Source organism: Mus caroli, unplaced genomic scaffold (assembly GCF_978045245.1).
Source record: "Mus caroli unplaced genomic scaffold, Mus_caroli_1 scaffold_10, whole genome shotgun sequence".
NCBI lineage: Eukaryota > Metazoa > Chordata > Mammalia > Rodentia > Muridae > Mus > Mus caroli.
The window spans coordinates 94,529,947-94,557,266 of NW_028227265.1; positions in this window are offsets into that span (position 1 = coordinate 94,529,947).

Here is a 27,320-nt window from a genome sequence, read left to right on the forward strand (position 1 = left end):
TCACCCCATCTGTTTAACTCTGCTTCATGATCATCTCCTCTGAAACCTAATGCCTTCCTCTCTTTACCTCTGTCTCTCTTCCTAGCACTTTGCTCCATGGAAAACCACTGAGCTTTTGTATGCGTTTGTCTGGCCTGTACTCAGAACTTAGTCTACTAAATGCTTACAAATGTCACCTTTGAAGTTTTAGCTAAAACATCTTCTCCGGGGCCATTTTAGCACCAGACCGTTATAAACCCATAAGAGCTGTGTACTTTGAAGCCCAACATTTTATATTGCCAGAATTTAGTAAATAAGTGTTTTAACACACATTGAATATGTGTGTGTGTTCTAATAATCTTATCAATTACTCTCTAATACAAGTATGTGAGGAAGACAAATGATAAAAGAATATACAAAACAGTTGTGGGGTTACATTCAACCAAGTTTGTACTTAGATTTGCTTGATAGACGTGCATATAGTGCAATAGTTCCCGAGCTACATAACGCTGCAACCCTTTAATACACTTCCTCGTGTTGTGATGACTGCCCACCATAAAATTATTTTGTTGCTACTTCGTAACTGTAATTTTGTTGTTTTTATGAATCACAATACAAATACCTGTTTTCTGAAGGTCTTTTGGAAGTTGGGACCCAAGGATGAAGTCTAGAAACAAATCAAAAAGAGACCAGAAGGTTTAAGACCCCTTTCCTTTCCAAGGATCTAAAAGATTCTAAAGAAAAGCCCACCAATAACTCCACTCCTGACACAACCCACGAATTTTTCTTATACTTTCTTCTCAAGATTTTTTTTTTTAAATTTCATTGATTTGTTTTATATGAGGGACTGGGTGCTTACAAGTATAGAATACAGAGGACAGCTTGTGAGACTCGTTTCTCTCCTTCCACCATATGAGACCTGGAAACTGAACTTAGATGTTCAGGCTTGGAGAGAAGAGCCCTTAATTATCAAGCCATCTCCCTGGTCCTCTCCTATACTTCTTCTAGCAACCGTGAACTGATTTAAATGAACAAATTGTTCTTAAACGTATTCTATTCCTTCTTAGACAGTCTAGGACTGATTTACTCCTTAGCACACATTATTCTAAGTGTGAATCCCTCTGCGGAATGACTTGCCTGGAACAGTGGGCACTGAAGAATCATGCTTTGAATGAAGGAGTCCTTCCAGGAATCACTAACACAGTTGAAATGCTAATCTGGGCTCTTGGACATCAGTCCACTGTTGGCCCTGGTTCCTAGCCCATGGGAACATCGTCTCCATGGTGAGGAGATCCTGGACAGCTTTGTGAGACAAAGCAAGTTTCAAATGCTGGCTCTGTTATCTATAGGCTCTGTTCTATGTCTTTCGGGTTGTTGCCCAATTCAGCTAAGTTTCTGGTTTGTTTTGTTTTTCACCCATAAAAGAGCAAGAATAATAATAAATCCTCAAGATGTGAGAGCTAAAGTCTAATATGCCTTTGGGCTACTCTGAACTCCAGAGACTTGGCCTGGAGTTTTGACCTGAGTGTGGTGGGGGATGGTTTGGTCAAACACAGGGTGCTTGGGAAATATAAGACCAGATGTGTCAGCTGCAGAATCACGAGCTACCGAGGCATATAGTACCACAGCTGCTCCAAGATAAGCATGAACCCACAGACTGCCAATATGAACCCTGCTTCGTTGGATTCTTGAGTCTACTCCCTCTTACAGTAGAGGATCTTTTCTATTCTCAGTGAGCTGAGCTGGGAAGCACTGGCGTGCTCTACAGAGCCACAAAGCATACAAAAACTTTGAACTCTGGGCAAGAAGTGAAATGTCAGAAGCAGTAGTACACCTCTGTAAATGATCAATCTACCCGTCTCACCTTTGGAATTGAAGCTCATAGAAAACTTTACTCTGGGAGAATTTAGAGTACCAACCCTACCTGTGCCAAGCCTCACCATGTTAGATTAGGATTCTATAAATGGTGCAGTAGAATGATCTTAAAGCAAGCTTCTAGGACATCCTGGTTTCCAATGTAGTCTCTGGGTGATAGTATTAGCATCACTTGGCAATTTATAAGAAATGTAGAATCCTGGGCTGTGTCCTTACCTATTGAATCCATAGTTTAAAAGATGATAACAAAATGCATACAATGTAGAATTTACCATGATACTATTTTTTAGTATACAGATATGTAGCTTCAAGTGCGTTCACATCACTGTGTAACCCATTTCCAGGACCCCCTTTTACCATACAGAAACGGAAAATTGATAACTGTTAGGCAAGTCTCCAACCCCCATCCCTAGCCTCTGGCATACACCCAGAACTTGCATTTTTAACAAGATTCACAGCTGGTTCTTATGACTATTATGTTGGAGAAGAAGGGATCAAAGTATAAAAATAATAAAATCCAGAGTGTGGATTAAAATGGTGGCCCGCCACAGGGCTAGGGCTGCTCACTGAGGCAGATTCGGGGAATTTGACTGTGTGTACCCCACCCCATAGCCAGGCTGGTGTCAGGCAATGAGAAGCCCCACATGACCCCGCTCCAGGGATGGGGAGGAGCATTCTGAGGTCCCCGGGAAACTGCCAGAATTGGCTTGAGGGTCCAGGCCCGCTCGGAGGCCGAGGATGGTAGGTTTTCAGGTTCTTGGACACTGCAGAAGAGCTGAGAGAGCTCTGGCTGGTTCTTGCTGGGACAAGAGTGTCTCTGGCTTGCTCTTATGGGTTGGCTTGGTAGAGACCTTGGCTGAGAATGCAGAGAAGCCTCCCGTGGGAAATTAGATGCTCAGCTCTTTAGAGGAAGACCTGCTCCATGCTCAGCATGGCAGATCCTGATAAGAAGAGACAGTTCATGGATTTTTAGGTGTTTATTATAGAAAGGCAGAGAGGGAGAGAGTAGGGAAACAGAGGGAGGAGGGAAGGTGGAGAGAGGGAGAGCAAGAGGGCAAGAGAGAAAGGCAGGGGTAAGAGAGTAAGAGTAAGAGAGTAAGAGAGGGAGGAGGGCGCAAGCTGGCCCTTTTATAGTTGACCAGGCCTACCTGGCTATTGCCAGGTAACTGTGGGGCTGGAGTCCAGACAGAATACCAGGGGCTTAGGGTGTTGCTCTACATGACTGATGGCCACAGAATTATGGAGCTGGGACCTCATGTCAGGAGTCTGGTGTCTGGGAGTGTGGCAAACTTCCTTCTGTCCCTTGCAGAGTTATCTGCTGGATAGGCCGCTTTTCATGGTCCCACACCAGAGCTTTGAATGAATTTGGGGAGACGGTCAAGCCATTTCCATGGGTCAAAGTCAGGGGCAAAGTAATGAAAGCCAGTCTGGAGAAACAATGTGAATCCCTCTGGGTAATTCTGGTACATGGTCAAGCTTGACAGCATTGCTTTAATGATCTTCTATCTCTTTAACCATTGCAACCACCTAGAGACTTTAAAACCATATTCATACCTGAGGTCATCTAAAACCATGTAACTTCTAGAGGCAGGAGAACTTTCTCAGATCTCCTAGGGATTCTTGGAACTCAAGACTGTCTATCTATCTATCTGTCTGTCTGTCTGTCTATCTATCTATCTATCTATCTATCTATCTATCTATCTATCTATCTATCTATCTATCTATGTATCTATCTATCATTATATTTGGAGCATATTGTTTACATGCATGTATGTATATGTGTAAATACCTCTAGAAAGATAACCCAATTTTTTTTCCTCGTGCTTCGTTTTCTTACTTCTTCCTAGTCTGTGATGCCAGCCAAAATCCCCAGGGCAAGAAGCCCAAATTAGCAGATGAGAACAGATTACTCTGATAGTTTCCACAGCTTTGATTTGCATACCAAATTGACCACTCCACCCTTGCCTAACCTGCCTGGGACTTTCCCTGTACACATCGCAGCTCTGGGGTCACCCGTGATTTCAAATTTGCCAATGTAACTGCCCTTCACCACCACTTAAAGACACTGGGCAAGGGTGACTTTTGGAGCATGGATTAATAATGACTTGACTCATGACTCTTTTCTCTGCATCTTTGGGGCTGTGACATCGTCAATCAGAATGCTGATGTGCTCACTATGATGGTGAATGAAGACAGTGGGTCAGGACAGACAGTTAAATTTTAGAATCGCTGTTGTGGAGAGAAGAAAGAGACTGGTAGGCTACAGAGGATGCTACCGAGTATGGTCATTAGAGGAAAATGGTGGCTCTAGGCTGGACCTTGGAGCTGTTCTAAGTTGTTTCTGCTCAGCACTTCTGTCCTGAATGATAGTTCTAGTTAATTCAAGCAAGTCAATTGAGTTGCAAACAAAGCTGCATTTGTCAAAATAGCTCTTATTAGATGTAATTAATAAAGTACTTTAGATGTAAACCTCTCCTTCATTGTCTGCCTCTCTGTGTGTATCTTTCTCTGTCTCTCTCTATCACACACACTCTGTGTGTGTGTGTCTCTCTCTCTGTCTCTCTCTCTCTCTTTCTCTCCATCACTCCATCACTCTGTCTTTCTCTGTCTCTCCCTGTCTTCCTCTCTCTGAAGGCAGGATCTCACTATGTAGCTCTAACTGGCCTGAGACTTGCTATATAGACCACACTGGCCTTGAGTATACAGAGATCCTGCTGCCTCTGCCTCTGAGTGCTGGGATTCAGGCATGTGCCACACCTGTCATTCTTTCCTGTCACTGCACTGTGCTTATCTTCATAGCATCATTTACCACAATTAGCAGTTCATATACTCATCATCTGTCTGCTCTTGCTAAAATAACAGTTGTCTGTTTCTGTGTGAGATATGGTTGGTTGTGAGATATGGTTCTGGTTAGTTGGTCTTCTCTTTCTTTAACAGAATCTCATGGCAAATATTTGAATGAGTGAAACAAATACGCATTTGGTGAACTAATGCTGTGATCACATGTTGTGCCACCCAATAACCTGGTAACCCCAAACTAACTGTGCCAGCTTCTCATTGTGGTGACAAAATATACAAGATAAAAATATTCAAGATAACTTATAAAGAAAAGGGCTATTTTGGCCCATGGATTTGGAGGTTCCAGTCCATAATCAATTGGCCTGTTGCTTTGAGCCTGTAGGAAGACCTGTCACGATGGAGCAAAAGCCTCATCTAACAGCCAGAAAGAGAGAGAGAAAAAAAGGAAGATTCTAAAGTCCCACGGTCCCACCAAGTGCTGGCCTCCGAAGCTCACTTTCCCCAAGACCCTGCCTCTCAGAATCCGTACCACTTGACTATAGTGCCACCAATGCCAAGCCTTTCATGCATTGGCCTTTGGTGGCCAGTACCCAAATCATTGCACCAAGACAGAATATTCTTGAGAGACTGCTAATCCTTTAGAATGGAGAGGATTGCTGTGACAGAAGGAAACAGTGTTTGGTGGGGGGTGGGGGAGGAGGCCTGCTTGCAGCAGTCAGAGTCAGTGGAGACTAAGCTCTGTGCGACATGCTGATACAAGGCACGTCAGAACACACGATAACTCTTAAGTCTACAATTTGCATATCTCTGCCCATCATTTTGTCAAATCTCCTGCCCTTAGTTTCATGTTAACTCTTCATTTTTTATCATAAGTATAGTCACTCCCTCTAACACTATAACAAACGATTTACTTTTTAAAAAAGATACACACTGTATAATAGATTTCACCCAAACATTTCATTGAGAGTTCTTCTATTAAAAGCTGAAAGATGTATTCAACTTACTTCTCAGCACAAATATAAATACCTGCTTGGGCAGGAATCTTGCTGTATGCTTTGTTCTGATCTTGGCATTCAGATCTGTACTCGGGCAGACATACAAGTCTGGTACCAATTTTCTAGATCTCAGAAGAGTGAAATAATTCACACTAGAGGTAGTGGCTGTTCCCTGAATATTTCTTATAATGATAAATCTTTATAAAAATAGATCTTGAAGACTTAACACTTGGTGGACCTCACGTCAAAGTTAACAGTCTACAGTCCTTGAGAACATTTAGGCCTAGCTACTTAACCTGCTGCCCTGCTGTGTTCACAACCTGTTGAAGTTTCATCTGTCTTAAAGAGAACAGTGTAGCCAGCCTTCTTAGGCCTTGGATTTCCCATCTAATCAGCCATAGCAGCCTAAGCTAATGTATAGATTTAATCTTAAGTTATGTATTCTTCCACATTCCTGACCCCAAATAATGTATGTGTGCACAAGTGCATTGTGGTAAGCAATTTTACTGAAAGCAGACAACATGTTGTAAACAACCTGTATAGAAATAAATATCCACCAGAAATGCTGGAAACAACCCACAGATACAGCTTGATAATGTCTACTTGCAGTACTGAATACATCCAGGTCAGTTGGTATCTTAGTCAGGGTTTCTATTCTTGCACAAAACAGAATGACCAAGAAGCAAGTTGGGGAGGAAAGGGTTTATTCAGCTTACACTTCCACATTGCTGTTCATCACCAAAGGAAGTCAGGACAGGAACTCACACAGAGCAGGGGCTTGGAGGCAGGAGCTGATGCAGAGGCCATGGAGGGGTGCTGCTTACTGGATTGCTTCCCCTGGTTTGCTCAGACTACTCTCTTATAGAACCCAGAACTCCCAGTCCAGGGATGGCACCAACCACAATGAGCTAGCCCCTCCCCCTTGATCACTAATTGAGAAAATGTCTTACAGCTGGATTTCATGGAGGCATTTCAAGGAAGGCTCCTTTCTCTGTGATAACTCCAGTTTGTGTCAAGTTGACACACAAAACCAGCCAGTACAGTTGGGGTCAGTTAAATGACCTCTTTCCCTGCAAACGTCCAGTAAAGATTTCTGTAAAGAGTCTCCCATCCCTTTCCCATGGCATGCTTTCTCTGTTATTTCAATAAACACGGACCAAGCTCTTTGTTATGAATAGGCACAGATCCAGGCACAGGTTCAGAAGAGATACGGGCAGACCACACATGCAACCTGAACAGTCATCAGACAGGCATACACAACAGACAGAGGACAGACAGACCAGTAGCTACAAACCACAGACAGAAGATACAGTGAGAGAAGTGAAGAATTCAGATTTGGAATCTGGGTCAAATTAGTCTACCAGAACGGTCTGCTTTCATTCCGTAGTGGGAATGTGTTCACTTTGGGGCCTCTGAGGTTATCTTCAATGCATCAATAAATCCAATTTTTGTATCCCTCTAAGCAAATTCTCTCCCCTATCCTCTGAGATACTAGGGGGTTAGATATAGGTCCCATACATACTTGGAAAGTGCTCTACTACTGGCCTGCATCTCAAATAAATTCAAGTAGACTGCCTGGTTAGCAAGACCCAGGCCTTTCCTGTCTTAACTTTTCAAGCATTTGGTTGCTTCTACAAACCACCATACCTGGGCTTTTATATGGAAGCTGAGGAACAGAACTCAGGTTCTCGTGCTTATCTGGTGAACACTGACTGACTGACTGACTGGCTGGCTGAGCTATTTTTTTTCAAATCCCTTAAATACATTTTAGAAACGTTTGCTCTGATGGATCATTTTTTATTAATTTTCTTTCATACAATATGTTTTGATCATGTTTTCCCTTCCCAGATCTTTGCAACCTCCTTACCCAACAAGCTTTATGATCATTCATTCTCTCTCTCTCTCTCTCTTCCACAAAATAGAAGCCATCAAAAGAAAAAGAATCCATCAAAAATGAAAATTAAATAGGAAAAAAAAAACACAATAAGACAACAGGGATAGTTGATTTGGGAGGAGATGACCTTGTTAGGCTTCTGTGGATATGGATGAAAAATAAAGACCTCACACCGCAGCTTCCTGCAGTACCGTGCTGGAACGTAATGTTCATCACATGCATGAATACCAGTGATTGATTGAGGTCATGTATATAAATAGGGAATAATTCAGGCTTTTATACCAAACAGTTATTGGGAGTCCCTTTTTAGAAAAAACTTAAATTCAGAGTCTTGATACAAACCTGTATCAAGTTAGAACTCCTGGGATCTTAACTTTTATAACCCCTTTATACATCTGTGTATCCATCTTTATTCTTATTTGTGGTTTATAAATAATAAAAAACAGGGAGCATGAGAGATGGCTCAGTTTGTAAAGTGTTTGCCACGCAAGCATGAGGGTTGAATTTGATCAGCAGCAGCCATGCAAAAAGTTGGGCATGGCCGTCTGTGTGACTGTATACAAGGTCAGACCTGGGGAGGCTGAGACAGGAGGTCCCTGGGGCTTGCTAGGCAGCCAGTCTAGCTGAGTTCACAAGCTCAAGAGTCACTGAGAGACCCTGTGTCAAAAAAATAAAGTGAAAAAAAAAAAAAAACATCCTACAAAAGCCTCCAAGAATTAGTTCTTTCAATTATTAAAAAAAAAAAAAAAAGAAAAAGACGGTGGTAAGTGATTGAGGAAGACCCTTGATATCGTCACTGGCTTTCACATTTATTTACACACCTAATACACATAGGCACCGCACACAAACAACCAAAACAGGGATCATATTGTGCTATGCAATGCTGTGCTGTGCTACAGTATGTTACTCTATGCTATGCTGTGCTATGTGCATACATACTGTTCTCTGAACTTTTTCTCGTGTGTGTGTGTGTGTGTGTGTGTGTGTGTGTGTAAGATTCTCATCTTTTAAAGCAATTCAATGGTTGATCCCATATTCATTACATATTATGATACTTCAGTGATTTCCAAAGTTTGATACTCTGGTTGGGTGGGGCATGCTTTGCACAACCAGAACATGATAAGCCTAAATAAACAAATGTCTGTTGAATTGGTGTATTGTCCCAAGCTTAATAGTTCCAGATTTAACGGGGATAAGATGGCCCGAGGAGGTGGAGAGGAGAACAGAACACATTATTCTCCTCTCAGTCTTGGATGATGCCCGTCCTCTTCTGTTTATCCTCCCCACACCCCCGTCTTGCTTCCTCCAGGCCTTCATCACCCCAGCAGAGCTGTTAGCAAAGGGTGGAAAACATCACTGAACAGGTTTGGCCAGAACACAAGATGGTGGGTTGGGAACATGCTCTAGATTTCACAATTTCAATTTCGTGGGGCAAATTTCTTGAACATTCTTTCCCCAGGCCAATGAGAGTGCAGTCCCAAGCATAAAGGGTGATTGAGGGTAGCAATCTGAGGAGCTGGAGGACTTTTAGTTATTGAAGAACCTGAGAAACAAAGAATATTAAATAACCAAACATATGTGTAGTATGTGTGTGTATGTGTATGTGTGTGTGTGTGTGTGTGTGACTGAGAACTGAACCCAAGGTCTCATATATACTACATAAGCAATCCTTCCCTGAACCACACAACTAAACTAAATATTCTTGTTTGAAAGGTGCATCAAAAAGCATAGTTGGATTTTTTTATTAAAGACATTCTCTAGCAAAAAAAATCACAAGACTGTGCTAGCAAGAAAGACTATAATAGAGTTGAGGCTATAATGTCAGAACATTGACTACACATTTCTTCTCCTCCTCTTCTTTGTTTCTCTCCTTCTTCATGTGCTGGAGACTGAGCTCAGGGCCTTAGACATGATGACTATAACCTCTACCACTGAGATCCATCCCTAGCCTAAGTTCTGATGAGGAAATCTATATCCCTACTCTCTTTAATAAATATCTACATCATGTGAGGACAATAATGGAGGATGGTGTGTACCAACTTTTCCTATTTCCAGCCTCTCTGGGTTCCTGGTCTTCTGGATGCAGTCTCCCCCTTTCTGTTACTGGGTTAATCATGTCCCCGGGCACAAAAGGATTTAAGGAGACTGTCATAAAAACCAGAGCGGGTGAGGTCACATACTCTTTCGTATTTTGCTCATTATTGTTTTGTCATTTGGCTTTTGTTTGTTTGTTTGTTTTTGTTTTGATTTTCAGGATCAGGGCTTTGGTGCTCAGAGTGTTCAAGTGGCTATTTGTGGAGCTCAGGATAGCCCAAAATATTTTAAGCCGAAGAAATCTAACAAATGGCAGGAGCAGGATTACCATTCTAACTTGCACAAGACCTTTTTCCTTGAAGCAGACTGTAAAACTCACTTCAGAGATACCCTCCCTATTCCCAGAGAGAAGGAAGATGTTTACTCTGAACACGCCAAGAAGAATCTGAACCAACAAGCCGTACCAAAACTCCACCTCCAAGTTTATTACCTTTAGATCATACCTCATTTGTCTAATCGCACATCACCATGGCTAGCTACCTTCTAATGAAACATGGCATTAAAAAAAATACAGAAATTCATCTCTTTCTTCAAGTCTTCATTTCCTTAAGAAGGCTCTCATGTCATGTAAAGTTGTTTAGAATTTGTAAAGTGTTCTCATGTTCATCTGTCTTCTGTTACAGATACTTTCCATTATGAACCTCCTAAGATAGGATGGAATGTTACTTCTTTTCTCTACACTTCTGTATTGCTTACTGTACTGGCTGGTTTTGTGTCAACTTGACACAGCTGGAGTTATCACAGAGAAAGGAGCTTCAGTTGAGGAAATGCCTCTATGAGATCCAACTGTAAGACATTTTCTCAATTAGTGATCAAGGGGGAAAGGTCCCTTGTGGGTGGGACCATCTCTGGGCTGGTAGTCTTGGGTTCTATAAGAAAGCAAGCTGAGGAAGCCAGGGGAAGCAAACCAGTAAGTAACATCCCTCCATGGCCTCTGCATCAGCTCCTGCTTCCTGAACTGCTTGAGTTCCAGTCCTGACTTCCTTGGTGATGAACAGCAGTATGGAAGTGTAAGCCGAATAAACCCTTTCCTCCCCAACTTGTTTCTTGGTCATGATGTTTGTGCAGGAATAGAAACCTTGACTAAGACAGTTACTTTTACCAGCACTGTGAGCAAACACACAGCATGGACAACATAAGGGAGGAAAGACTTGTTTGGACTCACAGCTCCAAGGGATTCTGTCTATGATCATTTGACTCCGTGTGCTTAGACACAATATCAGAGTACTTACTGGTTGTGTGTGAAGGAAAAGAACTATTCACTTCATGGCTTCAGACCAATGGCAAGGAAGAAGGAAGATTTTACTTTTCCCCTGACTGCCCTTACTCTTGCTGGCAAGTTCATCTCATCTGTGGCTGAGGCATTCCTTCACTGGCATTAGAGCCTACATCTTTGGGATTCCACTATATCCTGGAGACCTGCTGGGATATTCAGCCTTATGGACTGAATGAGTATCGGGTTCTTAGACTTTCCACTAAGAGACATCCACTGTTAGATTAGCTGAAACCACGGCTCTAAGCAACTCTAGTATATGTACATAATAGATAGATGATTGATAGATAAGTAGAGATTCGTTCTATCGGTTCTCTTAGAGGACATTGTGAGAAACTGTGACGATGGTACCTAAATTCCAGTAGAGGCACCAGGGTACTGAAGCTAGGCAGGACCACTAGCTATTTTTAGAAAACAAATAGGCACAAGAAGAGCTGGCTCAAGAGACAAGCTATATGTGTTGAAAGTGGCAAAGCTTGGAAGGTAGGACCAACCAAGTCCACAGGAGCTCAGCTGATGCTACCATGAATCCTGGATGCTGCACATTAAGCTAAAAGATTTGATGCTTCCCCTGCTGCAATTTGGTCTTATTTTTGGTCCAGACATACCTTACTAGTTCCTGCCTTCCTTCCTTTTGGAATAGGAATGTTTATTCTGTGTCATTGTATGTTATAATTCATGATTTTTTTTCATTTATTTTATGAGAGTTTATAAATAGTAATCTGTCTTGATGCTCAATCTTTTGACTCTTTGAGCTCTAACTTTCTTACTTGATACAGGACCTCACTGTGTAGCTTTGGCTGTCTTGAAACTCACTGTGTAGACCAAGCTGGCCTTGAACTCACAAAGATCTGCCTTCTTCAGCCTCATGTGCGCAGCAATTAGAGGCATGCACCACCTCGCCCAGGTTGAACTCTACGTTTTGAACAGTGTTGAGACTATCAGACTACAGAGACTCTTGAAGCTAGAATGGATGCATTTTTGCATTATGAGATGGCCAAGAGCTACTAGAAGTCAGAAGGAAAATAGTATAGCTTAAAGTGATATGTTTGGGTATCAAGTTGATAAGGGGTCAACTTGTGGTAGTTAATTACCACCCCGACTGATTGGATTAATAAACACTAAGGCATTTTAGTGAGAGTGTTCTAGAGAGGTTTAACTGAGAGGACTTACTCTGAACATGGTGACACTATCTTGGGGGCAGGAGTTTTGGGCTGAATAAAAAAGGGAAAACTGGGGCTGGTGAGATGCCTCAGTGGGTAAGAGCACCCGACTGCTCTTCCGAAGGTCCAGAGTTCAAATCCCAGTAACCACATGGTGGCTCACAACCATCCATAATGAGATCTGACTCCCTCTTCTGGAGTGTCTGAAGACAGCTACAGTGTACTTACATATAATAAATTTAAAAATAAATAAATAAATAAATAAATAAAGGGAAAACTGGGAGCTGGTCGATGGTGGTGCAGGCCTTTAATTCCCATACTTGGGAGGCTGAAGCAAGAGGATCTCTGTGAGTTCAAGGCTAGGCTGGTGGTCTCTGGAGTGAGTTCCAGGACAGCCAGGGGTACACAGTGAAAGGCAAAAGTGGAAAAGGCCAGTGAACACCAGCATTTTCTCTCTTTGCTTCCTGAGTGAGGCTACGATGTGAGCAGCAATCCCCCTGTTGCAGCTTCTGTGTCTTCCCAATCACTCTGCCTAGCCTTAAGGTGGGATACCAAAGAAAGAAACTTCTTTGGTTTGCTCACATCTGCCATGTCTTTTATCACAGCAAAGAGAAAGTAGCCAACGCAACCTGAAACTTAAGTCAATGGAATGTAAGCCAACGCGCTGCCTTGCCATTCGAGTCTGACCGATTCCCGAGGGACATCCAGTTTTGTTTCTGTGTCTGCTTGCTGAATGGTGGAGAGTTCCAGGACAGAATCAGATAGAGCCATATGGGAACCCCAATTCCCGTATGAACGATATCTTCCCAGAGCCATCATTTGAGCAGGAACATGAGCACATCAGTTGCAGGAAGAGGTCAGCTCTGTATGATCACTCACAGCCTGGGGTTGCTGATCACAAGGTTAACCTTGACTGACTAATTCACTTCTTTTCTCTGATCCTTCCTCAAAGAGCACTTTTACTGTTTGGACACGTTCGGGTTGGGCTTTCTGTTGTTGTTGAGAACATGACACCCGATACTTTTCAGAACCTTATTTCATAGTTGCACTTGGCATTTTTGTTGTCAGTTCCCTCCTCACCTTCAAAGCCAGCATTCTGAGAGAGAGAGAGAGAGAGAGAGAGAGAGAGAGAGAGAGAGAGAGAGAGAGAGAGAGAGAGAGGATCCTGTTTTGTTAAGGGCTTAACTGGCAATTCTGATTGGATGCTTTTACAACCATTCCCTTTATTCACTGAAATAATACATTGTTTCTCTACTGCAAATGTCTCTCCATTTAAGGATTGAGTATAATCGCCTTTGTGTCTACTCTGATCCTAGCTAATAACTTAATGCTTCCTGATTACTTAATAAAAGTTCTAGCAGCCAATTAACGTTAAGTACTATCATAAGGTACGAAAAGGGGTAAATCAGGCGGAAGTGCCTCATCCTCGTTTGGGGGAGGGGTCACATTTCCGGATCTGCGCACTCGGCACTTGTATCGCCTGTTCCTTTAACTTTAACAGGAATTAGAAACTTGGGAATTACGTGATAAAGGTTAAGGAGACAATAAAGAATCCGACTTCTGCAAAGCAGTGTCTGTGCTGAGCAAGTCTTATCTTGCTTTATAAGGATGGCACCCTTGCTGTAATCTTATTCACAAGTAACTTAATATTGAGGAAGAGTCAAAAGTCTTCGTGAACAAGCTCCAGGTCTTACACATGCCAACCGCATGCTCTATCTACTAAGGCGCCTTCCTTCTTCCCTCCTCCCTCCTCCCTCCTCCCTCCCCCCTCCTCCTTCCTCCCTCCTCCCTTTCTCTCTTCCTGTAAGTGCACACATGAGCGTGTGTATGTCTTAAGAGTATATTGTGGGTGTACGAGTGTATGTGTGTGTAGTTGCATGTAGATGCAAATGTATTTATGGCTTGCAGAGACAAGAGAAAAACCTCACCTTGGACACAGTTTACTTTATAGAGGGTGGTTTGGTTTTTGGTTTTTGGGTTTTTTTTTTTTTGGTTTTTTGTTTGTTTGTTTTTTGTTTTTTTGATTTTTGATTTTGTTTTTAAAATATGATTTGTCAGTAGCCTAGATCTCACTCATCAATTTGGTTATCTGGTGTTCTGTATGGCATAGAGAATGATCTATGATCTATGACAGTCATACTTTTCACTTTCAATGAGTGAGTTTATCAAGTATAGAGTAAGCCAAAGGAGAAGAATAAATAATAAGTGGTGGATCGATGGGTAGATTATCACATTCTTATGCCCGACACTCAAAATATCCCACAGAAATCTGCTGAGGAAGCCCCTATAAAGAAGCCAGTTGATGTTCCTGATGGAGTCCTAGACAGAGCAGAGTGTCCCCTTGAGTAAAGCTTTCGGGTAAAAGAACAAATAACAGCAGGAAGGTAGTAACATCACCAAACCAGGAGCTTGGAAACAGAGAAGAAAGGGACTGGGGAAGCCCTTTTAAAACAATCAGCTGGGGTTGTCCTAGAGCCACAGACAGAGCAGAGTGTCCAAGTCAGAGAATGATAACAGAGATGCCCTCACCAAATGAGGCGTCTTTCAGAAACTGACTTGGGAGGCTGAGTCAGTCAGCCGAAGTTCCTTATTGAGTGTTTTATCCTTAGCAGAGCGTCTCATGCCTGGGCTTCCATTTTCTCGTTCCTGCTGCAGACATCTTTATAACAGGGGATAAGCAATCGTAATTTCAGTTGGAAATTGTCCTCCCGCTGCTCTCAAAGATGATGATTTTTTATTCTTGAGTCATTTAACTGTTCCAGTTCCTCCCTGTCACAGAGTGAGTGGGACCAGACCATCTCCCGTTGAATTAATTATTAACTAATTAATAAATCTCAGCGTGGGTTAGCTACCTGCCTCAATGGTTTATGTTCCCGAACGAACGACACACATACTGCCTGTATGTCCCCCAAATGAAAGACACACACAGCCTTTATATTTTAATATGCCTTAGGCAGCACAATAGCTGGGCAGCCACCTAGCCTCCATGCTGCCAGAATCTTCCTCCTGCCCAGAATTCCGAGTTACTGCTTACTAAATTCTATGTTCTATCTTGCCTGCTCTAGATCCAATTGGTCGGTTTTCTGGGCCTTGCTCTCCCGGCTCCTTCACATGGTGGCCACACCTCTGTCTGCATGGTATCTCTCCTCTCCTCCACATTCTCCCTGCATGGCTGAGCTCTTCTCTCCCCTTGTCTCAAGCCCAGGAAATCCCCGCCTATGTCCTCTCCAGCTATTGGCTGCTGGTATCTTTATTTACCAATCAGAACCAACTGGGGGCAGGTTCCCCGAAGCTCCATGGAGACCCTCTCTTGTAAGCAGTTTTTTGGGGGGAGGGACATAATTTTGGGGGGAACAGAATTAACATCGTAATACAAGCAGCTACATCCCCAGATAAGGGGCCTTAGGAGTCGTGTTGAAACAAACATGCTTGGGTCTAAAATGATGGTGTGGGGTGCTAGGTTACCCTGCCTCTGTAGTCAACTTCTCAGTGAGCTCAAACAACCCATGATAATATACTAATAGAATGTATATTAAAACCGGCTAGGCAGCTAGCCCCAGTCTCTCACTTCCCACATCTGAGATTACAAATGCTATTTTTTCTTAATGAAGCTTCTGGGCATAAAACTTGAATCCTTATGCTTCAAGGCAAGCATATATCCACTGGGCCATCTCTCCAGGCCAAGATCTTTTTCTTTTCATGGTCTTCTTAGTCACAGTTCATCCGAGGAAGCCTCCCCGTGACACCTGCTTTGTCAGCATTGATGTATGAGCCGAATATCACACAGCCAACTGTCTTAATCACAAAAAGGGAATTAGGATTACGAGATTAATTCCCCTTTTGTTTCCTATCTTCATTTCATGGGGCACTGAAAGTACATAAATCATTAAGACAATGGCTCCATTTCCAACGAACTTGAAGTCTCGTGAAGGAGACGCATACATTTCCGTTTAACAGAGTTAAGAAGACTCTGAGGAAAAAGTTAGACAGTGGATGCTATGGGAGGGATGTTAAGAGTCACAAAGTCCAGCTTGAGGTTCATAAAAGACTTCAGAGGGAAAGTGGTGCCCAAGGGCAGCCACAAAAAGCTGCACAGTATTTGAGCAAAAAGCATGAGGAAGGAAACGTTGGGACTTAGTGAGTGGGTTGTGTAAAAGCAATATGGGAGAAGGCAGGAAGGTCAGGACTTAGAAAAGCCTTCCAAGTGTGGGTCTGAATTATTTATTTCTCTTAGAATTTAAGTTCCCTGAGTACAGGAACACCGTCTGCTTTGCCCACTAATGCGCCTTTACTGAGCATAGTTCTTGGCACCTAAACGTGCAAGGTAGACGCTTGGGCAGGAATCTCATCAGATGCATCTCTCGGATGCAATATTTTGGCAAGTGATAAAAGACTGGTGGCAAGACCAGTCCTGAACCTAACGCAATTGTCCAGGTATTGAGTTTGACATGATCTCCAAGTAGTTATGAGAACAGGATCAGGAAAAATATTTGATAACCAACAAGCCAAGGATGTTTTTTAATACAGGAGAATAAACAGAATGGGGGAGAAAAGATGGTAGAAGAAATGTTCATTCATTCATTCATTCATGTAAACCAGACTGGCCTCAAACTCACAAAGATCCATGTACCTCTGCCTTCTACATGCTGGAATTAAAAAGCGTGTGCTTACGGCATCTGGCCCTGGAAGTCTGATTTTAACAAATGTTTCTCCATTGTGCCCTCGTCATTACCTACCTTTGTCCTTTGGGAACTCTTTACACAGGTAATGTTCAGCTCAGATTCATATGGGTATATTCATTCAAGTCACCTCTATGTAATTCTGAAATTACATGATTTATGAGATTATAATTTAAAGTGGTTTCATAAGCAGTTACTCTACAATTGCATGCAAGTCACTCTTATCGGCAATCCCATAACTCTCCTGTTCTTTTTATTTCCCATTTTTACTTTCTATTTCAAATTCTTCATGACAATCTATACAAGTATTCTCTTACATTTGTTGTAGATGGTTTTGGACAGTGTAAAAAACATAGAGAAGAGAAGAGGTATTATATTCTTCTTATATTCTTCTCATATTCTTACCTAAGACTGGCCACTATAGCATTGATACAGTTTTCATATACATTTACAGAAATTGTATCAAAGATCGATTTGTATAATCTTGCATGGTTTTATTTTTCTCCACTGAACATAGGATCATAATTATTTTCTCCTACTAATGTAAACATTCTATTACCCACAATATTGCCCATTAGATGATTGTGTCATTTTTGAAAGACTCACCTATTTTTATTTAATATATAATAAGAATTATTTATGCTTTGCCTGTGTGTATGTATGTGGAACACATGCTAGGTGCCTGGAGAGGTCAAAAAGGATGTGTAGATCCCTGGAACTGGAGTTGCAGCTGGTTGTGAAATGCCATGTGGATCCTGGCACTGGAGTTGCAGCTGGTTGTGAAATGCCATGTGGATCCTGGCACTGGAGTTGCAGCTGGTTGTGAAATGCCATGTGGATCCTGGCACTGGAGTTGCAGCTGGTTGTGAAATGCCATGTGGATCCTGGCACTGGACCTCAGGTTCTTTGCAAGAGTGGACTATACACTTAACCTGTTGAGCCATCTCTCTGGACCCAAGGTGTATCATTTTTAAAGCACGTCTTACTGTAAGGCTTATAGGGCACTTCTAAGCTTTTATTATTAAAACACATTGTGAGCTATTTCTTTGGCTTAAAGACTTTATTATTAGCTACTTCTGAATGTTAGAATCACCAGACTAAAAGGGAAGAATACTTTGAGGATCTCAAAACTGCCTTCCAAAGTACTTTCCTCAATAACCCAGAAATTAGTATTTTGTCTTTGACATCATCACCATCATCATTTAGGTACTAGGGGCTGAACTTTAGGTCTTGTGCATGCTACAAAACTGACTCCAATACAAAGCTACACTCCCAGGACATAATTAGTTTATGTGAGACCACTTTTGCCAGAATGTTCTTGAAAGCACAGATCTAGTCATTGGTTTTGTTTTTCTATTTAAAATGAGTGCTGTCCTAGTCAGGGTTTCTATTCCTGCACAAACATCATGACCAAGAAGCAAGTTAGGGAGGAAAGGGTTTATTCAGCTTACAATTCCACATTGCTGTTCATCACTGAAGGAAGTCAGGACTGGAACTCAAGCAGGTCAGGAAGCAGGAGCTGATGCAGAGGCCATGGAGGGATGTTACTTACTGGCTTGCTTCCCCTGGCTTGCTCAGCCTGCTCTCTTATAGAACCCAAGACTACCAGCCCAGAGATGGCACCACCCACAAGGGGCCTTTCCCCCTTGATCACTAATTGAGAAAATGCCTTGCAGCTGGATCTCATGGAGGCATTTCCTCAACTGAAGCTCCTTTCTCTGTGATAACTCCAGGTGTGTCAAGTTGACACAAAACTAGCCAGTACAAGTGCTATCCAGCTTACCCTTTTATTCTGTTCCACACCTTGTTGATAATAAAGACAAAACAAGATAACATTTAAGCCATGAAAGAAGATTGTATGATTGGGGAAGTTCACATCAGGTAGTTAAGCAGTGGTAGTTACAGAGAGGTGAGAATGCTAGAGTTAAGGAGTCTAGCAGCTTCTGGGACAGTGGTTTGAGTCCCAGGCATCTCTGTGTAATCTCTGACAGGCTTGTGCTTACAGGGTTTCATAGGAGAACAACATGAGCACAGACTATGGCTCTCAGGCCATATCTGATGACCACAGTGCTCAGCTGGCAGCTATTTCTGGAGATGGTTGGACTGTGCCTCTAATTGCCGTTCCTTCAAAAGGAATCTGACTTTCTCTTCCTGGTCTTCCTTCTTTCCACTTCGTCTTTCATTTCCTTCAGTTTATTCAACTATGTCCAGATGTTGCTTCTTGCTATTCACTGGCCTTGTGAATCCATAAATAGTCTTCCATTAATGCTAAAAAAATTTCTTCCTCATCATCATCTTTACATACTGACTTGCTCACTCTTCCCCCACTTGCTGGGATGTTGGTGTTAGATGTATGTACTGGACCAGATATTTTAAAAGATTAGGGAATTATAAAATTGTAGGCATAGTGGTGACTATGTGACTATTTTAAGAATCTTTACATTACAAACACACACTTTTCTTCTTAAAACCCCTTCCTTTTTGAGGATGTATATATATATTTAAAATGAGTGAGACCTTTTCCCTGTCTCTCCCACATCTCCATCTCTTTCTCTTCTGTATTACACATTTATGACACTATTCATTTGAAATTTTTTCTTGTTTTAGACTGAGTCTCATATAGCCCAGTCTAGCCTCTACCTCACCAGGGAGTTGAGGACCTGGATTCCTTCTGCCCTTCCCCCCAGTGCTGAGACCACACTCTGTGCCACACACCTGGTCCCTGTTCTAAACTTCTTGAAAACTCTACATCCTGAACTACTTTTAGCCAGCCCACTCTTTTTTTCTTTTTTCTGCTCTGCCCATCTGCTGCCAAAGGTGCTGCATGTATTATTCTCAGAGTAGGCTTTACCCGAAAACCAAGAGAGTCTCCATTCGTGATCTCTTGGGCATTTCAATTTCTTAATGCAATCCAAATAACCAAGCCGGCCATTTCTAGAAATGAAACATTTTCGGCTAATACTGTTTCGCTTTGTAGGTAACAGAAGGTAGGATAGCTAAAGAAGTTGTTTTGGGGGAGTGGAAGTGTAGATCAGTGGCAGACTGTGAGCCTAAAAGCAGAGGACCTTTGTTTCTTGCCCCGTAGACTTTTCCTTTGGGAATGTGACAACTAGAATGCAGGTGGGTGGCTTCTTGGGTCTATCAAATAATGAATTGTTTTTAATAACAATAAATATCTTCAAGCTACATCCTTGTTTGTTACACTGTGAAATACCTACTACTGCTGTTCCCTATCCCTGCAGCTGATCCCCAGGACGCAGTGTTGGAACAGCCAGGGGCACAGATGGAGGCATCAGCTGATATTCAATCACCTGACCTTACGCCTCCATTTTCCAAGGCTGAAATGAGAAGAGTGACCTCTGATCTCTGAAGTAAGAAGGTCAATTTAGTTCAAGATTTAATCTAGCTTCTTTCAGAGCTAATAATCTGAGCTAATCATATTTCAGCACCTGTCCCTAGAGTCAAGGACAGGTTTATCAAATTACAAGAGTTATTTGCTTGCTTCTTAATTAATTTCTCCTTAGCCCAAAATAATAATAGTAATAATAATAATAATAATGAACTAGCAACAACATAATGCCTTAAATCAATATAATGATATCGAACAACACACCGGGATTTTCAAACAAAATGAAGAGAATGGAGATCCACACTCATGAATTATTCTGTACTCTCTTGTGGCTGGGGACAATATCTATGCCAAACACTTTAGTGGTCCAAGAAAGAAGCATCGATGACTCAACAAGCTCATACTATCATCACTCCATAGCAAACCAAAGAAAGTTTTCTTGGCCTTGTCTTAAGAACACATTTTCACATTTGAACAATTTGTTTTTAACTAGTCAATTACTTACTTTGCATTACTGGGGATCAATTTAACACAGGGCCTTGAGTCTACTAGACAAGCATTCTAACACAGGCTACACTATCTTAGTTAGGGTTACCATTGCTGTGATGAAACACCATGACCAAAAGCAAGTTGGAGAAGGAAAGTTTTATTTGGCTTACACTCCACGTTGTAGTCCACCATTGAAGAAAGGCAGGACAAGAACTCAGGCAGGGCAGGAGCCCTGAGACAGGAGCTGATGCAGAGGCCATGGAGGGGTGCTGCTTACTGGCTTGCTCCCTGTGGCTTGCTCAGCCTGCCTGCCTTATAGAATACAGGATCACCAGCCCAGGGATGGGACTATTCACAATAGGGTAGGTGCTCCCCCATTGATGACTAATTTTTTAAAAATGCCAAAAAATAAAAAATAATAATTTTTAAGAAAAAGAAAAAGAAACTGTCTTGCAATCGTGCCTGCAACCTGATCTTATGAAAGGCATTTATTTAACTGACTATCCTTCCCCCCAAAGGACTTTAGCTTGTGTCAAGTTGTCATAAAACTATCCAGCACATATACACCTTTTTCTACTTTTTAGAAAGAGACTTCACTAAGTTTCTGGGGCTAACCTTGAACTCACTGAATAGATCAGGCAGACATTGAGTTTATAACCCCCCAACCTCAGTCTCCCAGTACAGGGGTCATAGACCTATGCCACAAGGCCTAGCTTCTCCGACGGATTTTAACTCATGTTCTACAGTTGTTATGGCAACGACAACACACAGAATGGTGTAGAAAATTAGAATCATGTCAGCAATGATGCAAGGACGCTGGAGTAGGAGGATCACATGAGCCCAGGAATTCTCAGCCTTTGTAGGTAATGGAGTCAAATTCCATTTCAATATCAGTGACAAAGGAAAAGAACATAAAGTGAAATGTCAATGAGAAATGAAACATGTTCTTTCGAGTTCAAGAGGACCAAAGTCAAAAACAAATCAGGGTTCGGGAGGCTTGCAGGGTGAATCTATTCCAGGCCTGAGCATCAGAGGCTGCTGGCAGCCTTCAGTGCACATTAGCCAGGCATTGTGTTACCAGTCCTCTTGCTTGTCATTACATGACTTTACTCTTGTGTTCATGTGTGTTTCTGTGTCAAATTTCTCAGCCCTTCCAAAGACAGCAGATATGGGAGGGATTTAGGGCCCAGCCTAAGACAATATGACCTCATCTAATCTTACTTATATCTGCAAAGAGACACTCCCCATTTTCCAGAAGATCATATTCATGTGTACCAAGTTAGGTCTTGAGCAGATCTCTGCAGGGCCTCAATGCCACCCACGAGGAGACCTTGTCAAAGCCTGAGAGATAAGCTGCAATTCCATCATCCAGTTGCTCTGCAGCCCTCCCCTCATCCTCTCCTCAACACCACTGTCCTGGAGGCTGACTGCTGAGGGTGGGGACAAAGGTAGGGTGAGGACAAGGATGGGGATGGGGGTGGGGTTCATCTTCTCACCAATGCTCTGAACTTCCCAGAGGCATATTAATTAATAACAATAACCGGATCAACAAGTTATTTGTAGAAGAAATAGAAAAGACCCTGTCAACATTGATTGCAAACTAAAGTTCCCTGGAAGGATACCAGGTTTCATTACAGTGAGCAGCTCCTCTTGGCTGTCTATGTGTAAGGTTTTGGCATGGAAACCCAGCTATATCCATCCACACTCTGGGTTCCTCTTTGAAGAAGCTGCCATTGTTTTGCCTTTGGATTTTAGCTAAAGTACATAGTGAAGCTGTTTTCTGTGCAGAACTCCAGAGAAGACAATGAAACAATAGAGAGGCTCATCCAGGAGTTACTCCTCCCAAACCTTGGACTCGTTTTTTGTGGGAAGCCACATACGCCATTACAAGATGGCGCTGGCTACCACTGGCCACCGCCCGTAAGTTCAGGTAAACAACCAATGTGTGCATGTGCATAAGGGTTTCGCGCCAAGTCACAGCCCATCCCAGGGAATGTAAATGAGGTACTGAAAGCACAACCAATCAGGTATAGACACGCCACTCCTAGGCCTATATAAGCAGCGCCAGTTCTGGGGCTCGGGGTCTTTCGCCTTTGCTATCAAGCTCTCCCAATAAACAGGTGCAGAAGAATCCTGTTGTGGCGTCTTCCTTGCTGGCGAGTCGGGCGTCCACAGTTTTTAACCTCATGTGTCTAAATGAGTTAGTCTATATTAGTCTAACCTGCCTCCCTCCCTCCCTCCCTCCCTCCCTCCCTCCCTCCCTCCCTCCCTCCCTCCCTTCCTTCCTTCCTTCCTTCCTTCCTTCCTTCCTTCCTTCCTTCCTTCCTTCCTTTGATTACTACAACAAAATAGTCGAGGCAGGATATTTATAAAGAGAAGAGATATTTTGTCGCCCACAGTTCTCGAAGATAGAAGTCCAGATAGCATACGGCAGACTCTGAGAACCCATTTGCCCACCTTGACTGCATTGCATTAGGTAAGAGAAGCGTGAGCCTTATGTGTTCAGTCTCTCTCCTTGGGAAGCCACTTGAAATCAATGAGAGTCGCTCCACTCTAGTGACCTCATCCAATCTAGGCACTTTTAGAGAACTCTCATGAGAGCTCGGGAGATGGTCCGTGGGTAAAAGCATGAGCCAAGCAAGCCTGGCAAACAAGCTCACATTCCCAGAACCCATATAGAAAGCCAGATGTGCAACACCGGCCATTCTTGCATGTCTCTATGGGGCGATGTTGATGGAGACAAGTGAATCTTTAGAAGCCCAAGCCTGACTATTGCACAGAAAGAGAGGCCTTGTCTCTAAAACATGGTCTAAAGGTAAAGATGGGTGTCAGAGAGTTGTCCTAAGACCTCCGCATGCATGGGGTGGCATGAGCATGCCTTCGCCTGCACGCTCAAACAAGTACTTACCATAAATAGAGACACAAACACATAGCTACACAGAGTGCTCATGATGAGTCCTATTTGTATCGTTTCCACTTTTAAAATACCACTTGTCCAGACTTTAAAGATTAAAGTTTTCTGTGTGTTCAAGAAAATGAGATATTCCGACTATTGTAGAGCCAGAGGATGTTGGATAAAAACTCAAGACCCTGAAGGCTCAGGCAAATTTGAATCCTGGTCTCTGGAACATGAGCCCCAGAGACAAGTGCCTCTCCCCTTTTCTTCCTAGGACACAGGTTGGCTGTGCATAGGGAGGATGAAAAGGGAGCCTGTACCATAAGGTTTGGCGGAGGGGTTTCGGCAAGGCTGTAGGCAGAAAGGGTACAGTCCTTGGTATGTGGGTATGGGCGGTGGTGGGGACACTGGGGTGGGGTTCTGGGCCGAGGAATTACGTAAGAAAGTTCAAGGGGATGAGCATCGTGGGTTCGTGTCTGAGGAAATCAGAGTCAGTTCTGTCCCAGAAACAGATATGATGAGTGTTTCGTATTTGTTTATTTTATATATGTGAGTACACGGTAGCTGTACAGATGGTTGTGAGCCTTCATGTGGTTGTTGGGGATTGTATTTAAGGCTTCTGCTCGCTCTGGTCATATGGTTGCTAAGATTTGAACTCAGGACCTTCAGAAAAGCTGTCAGTGCTCCTACCTGCAGAGCCATCTCACCAGCCCATTTTCTTTTTTTAAATGGGGTTTTTAGAAAGATTTTCTTGAGATTATAATTACAACTTTTTCCTTTAATCCCATGCCTCCCAACTAGGCCAGAGGTTCTCAACCTGTGGGTCACCACTCCTTTGGCAACCTTCTATCCCCAAAATTCTTTGCATTATTACTCATAACAGTAGAAAATTACAGTTATGAAAGGACAAAAAAAAATTGTGATTGGATTTCACGCCAGCATGAGGAAACTGAATTGAAGGGTCTCAGCGTTAGGAAGGCTGACAATCACTATGTCTTCCTTGTTAATGAAAGAACCTAGTGGGGAAACCCCCACTCAACTCCTGTTTCCGCATGCACCCAAGAATCACGAACAGACTGTCTTGATGTAAATACATGAGATAGTTTAATGATGGAGCTCCAGGTCGAAACATATCTCACGCAGGAGACAGTGGATTCAACCACGAGGCTTGAAAGCTAGGGGTTTTTATAGAAAAGGGTTTGGGGATGGGGGAGGAATTGGCGTGGTTTCACATGATTGGTCCATTTAAACATCAGCAGACTGTACATGCAGATCGAGGTAACAGCAGAGCATCTGGTTAACATTTAACCCATGTCAGAAGGGCGGGAGATAGGGAGGCGCTGGGCCAGTCCAGACATTCTTGTATGTCTTCCCTATCTTTATGGCTAGTTGGTTCCTAGGATGACTTTACATCCTTTGTTCTTTGCTCTAAGCCCCAAAAGCCCTCCTAACTAGCAAGCCCCATGAGTCATGGACCTTGAATAAACTTTCTGGCTGGGGCTTTGAAGTCTTGAATTTAGTTTTCTTTCTTTCACTATCTTTGAAATTCATGAACTTTTTTTTAAATTGGTGTGTGTGTGTGTGTGTGTGTGTGTGTGTGTGTTCCTAAATACATAAATCCAACCTTCTTAGTATATATAATGTTGTTTATATGTAGATGTTTTCAGGGCTGGTCGTTTAGTGTGTTCTTCCCTGGGAAAGACTATTTCTCCACCTCTTAGCCTTCCTTAGCTATCTAGAGTTTCTCTGTGTGGAGTTGAGGCCTCTTGAGTCTGCCACCACCCACATTAACATGCCTATCAGTGTTCTTGTTTAGTTCCTGTCTCAGCAGTCATGATAATGAGCCTTTCTAGGTGTAGCTTCTGACCTTCCTAGGAAACCCAATCTCGAAAACTTCCTGTTCCTCTGTCTCTTATAATCTGTTCACTCCCATGTACACAATGACGCTTGAACCACAGGTGCAGTGGTTATGTTGTAGATGTGTATGCTAAGCTTTAAAAGTAACTACCACTGTTTTACTTTTTATTGTAACAAAATATACATAATGCAAAACTGGAAACTGAAGTACTTACGAAGCAGAAATAGGTAGATGGCAAGTTTGAGATCAGCCAGAGCCACAAAGAAAGCTTCAGGCCAGCCTGGGAGACGGAGACCCTATCTCAAAACCACTATAGCAGCCAACAAACAGAAGTCAAGTTCCTGAGATAAATCAGCTTCTAAAGAAAAATAAGTTTTTTTGTGTTCACAGATTTGGAGGTTCGGTCTATAACTGCCTGGCCCTGCTGATGCTGGGGAAGACATCATGGCAAGAGTGCTCTGGGAAAATGTGCTTATCTTGTGTCTGGGAAGGAAAGAAAGAAAAAAAAAAGAGAGAGAGAGAGAAGCATCATTAGATCTTTTCAAGGGTGTGACCCACTAAGAAGTCCCACTAGGGCATCTTCCTCCTCCTCCTCTTCCTCCTCCTCCTTTTGAGACATGGTCTCACTATGTAGCTCTACCTATCCTGGAACTCACGTTGAAGACCAGGCTGGCCTCAGGCTCATAGAGATCTGCTTATCTCTGCCTCCCAGGCGCTAGGATTAATTTCTGTGCCGCCACACCTCACTTGCACCTACTTCTTAAAGGCCCTCCATCTCCAGCAGTGCCAGACTGAGGACTGAGCTATCAATACACAAAGATCCAGCTTGCCTAAATCACAGTACTGTTTCCCCTCTCACTTTGCAAATGGGCATGAGGTCTGCCTCTGCTGAGAACAAAGAAGTGACCCTTTCCTTTAAATCTCACAAGCAGTATCAGAGGGCCATCCCACCCAGGGGGAAGAAGGCTGAGGACTTTTTCTGCTGACAACAGCCAAGTTGGTGGATGGCAAGCCTGTATATTTGGCATGTGTGTGTGTGTGTGTGTGTGTGTGTGTGTGTGTGTGTGTGTGTGTTTTCCTTTAGGAATAAATCTTGTTCTCCATAGAAAGAGCATCATCAGATTTACTTGTTTATGTTCTATCAATAGATACATAAAATGTATAAATATAACACTGCAGTGTGGCTCACTGGCTGATGGAACACTGAGAGGCTGGGATTTGTATGTGGAGAAAGACAGCTGGAGGGCTTTGGCAGTAATGACAGGACTTTATTACTCTCCCTGAAAATGAAAAGTGCGAAGATGTAAGCCCACTGATTGTCAATTGCTAGAGATGCTTTCTGTTGATTTCAGCCCTTGCTGACATTTCACTGCCAACTTGAAAGGACAATGACCCGAGTGGTAAAGGGAACATGTGTGCTTTTAAGCTGCCGAATTAAACAATTAGGGAATTGAAATATGACCACCATAAATGGCATTTGGATTCAATGAGGGGTGGTGGAGATTACCTCTGTGACATTCAATGGAATGTTACACACACACACACACACACACACACACACACACGATAGGGGCTGGAGAGACGGCTGCACACGGTAAACTGCTCACCACCTGAGGCGTGAGGAAAAGAGTCTGGGTTTCCAGCAGCCACATCAAACATCTATTTCCACATGCCCGGAATCCCCAAGCTGGGAAGGCAGAGTGAGAAGCACTCCTGGGGCTCGCTGGCCAGCCAGGATAGCCAATTCAGTAGAATCCAGTCAGAGGCCCTGTCTCACAATAAGGTTAACGATGATTCAACTCAGAGGCAGGCAGATTTCTAAGTTTGAGGCCAGCCTGGTCTACAGAGTGAGCTCCAGGACAGCCAGGGCTACACAAAGAAACCCTGTCTCGAAAAACAAACAAACGACTCAAGTCAACATTCACCTTTTACCTCTTCCCTGCATGCACACACACACACACACGAATTTGTAAGGTA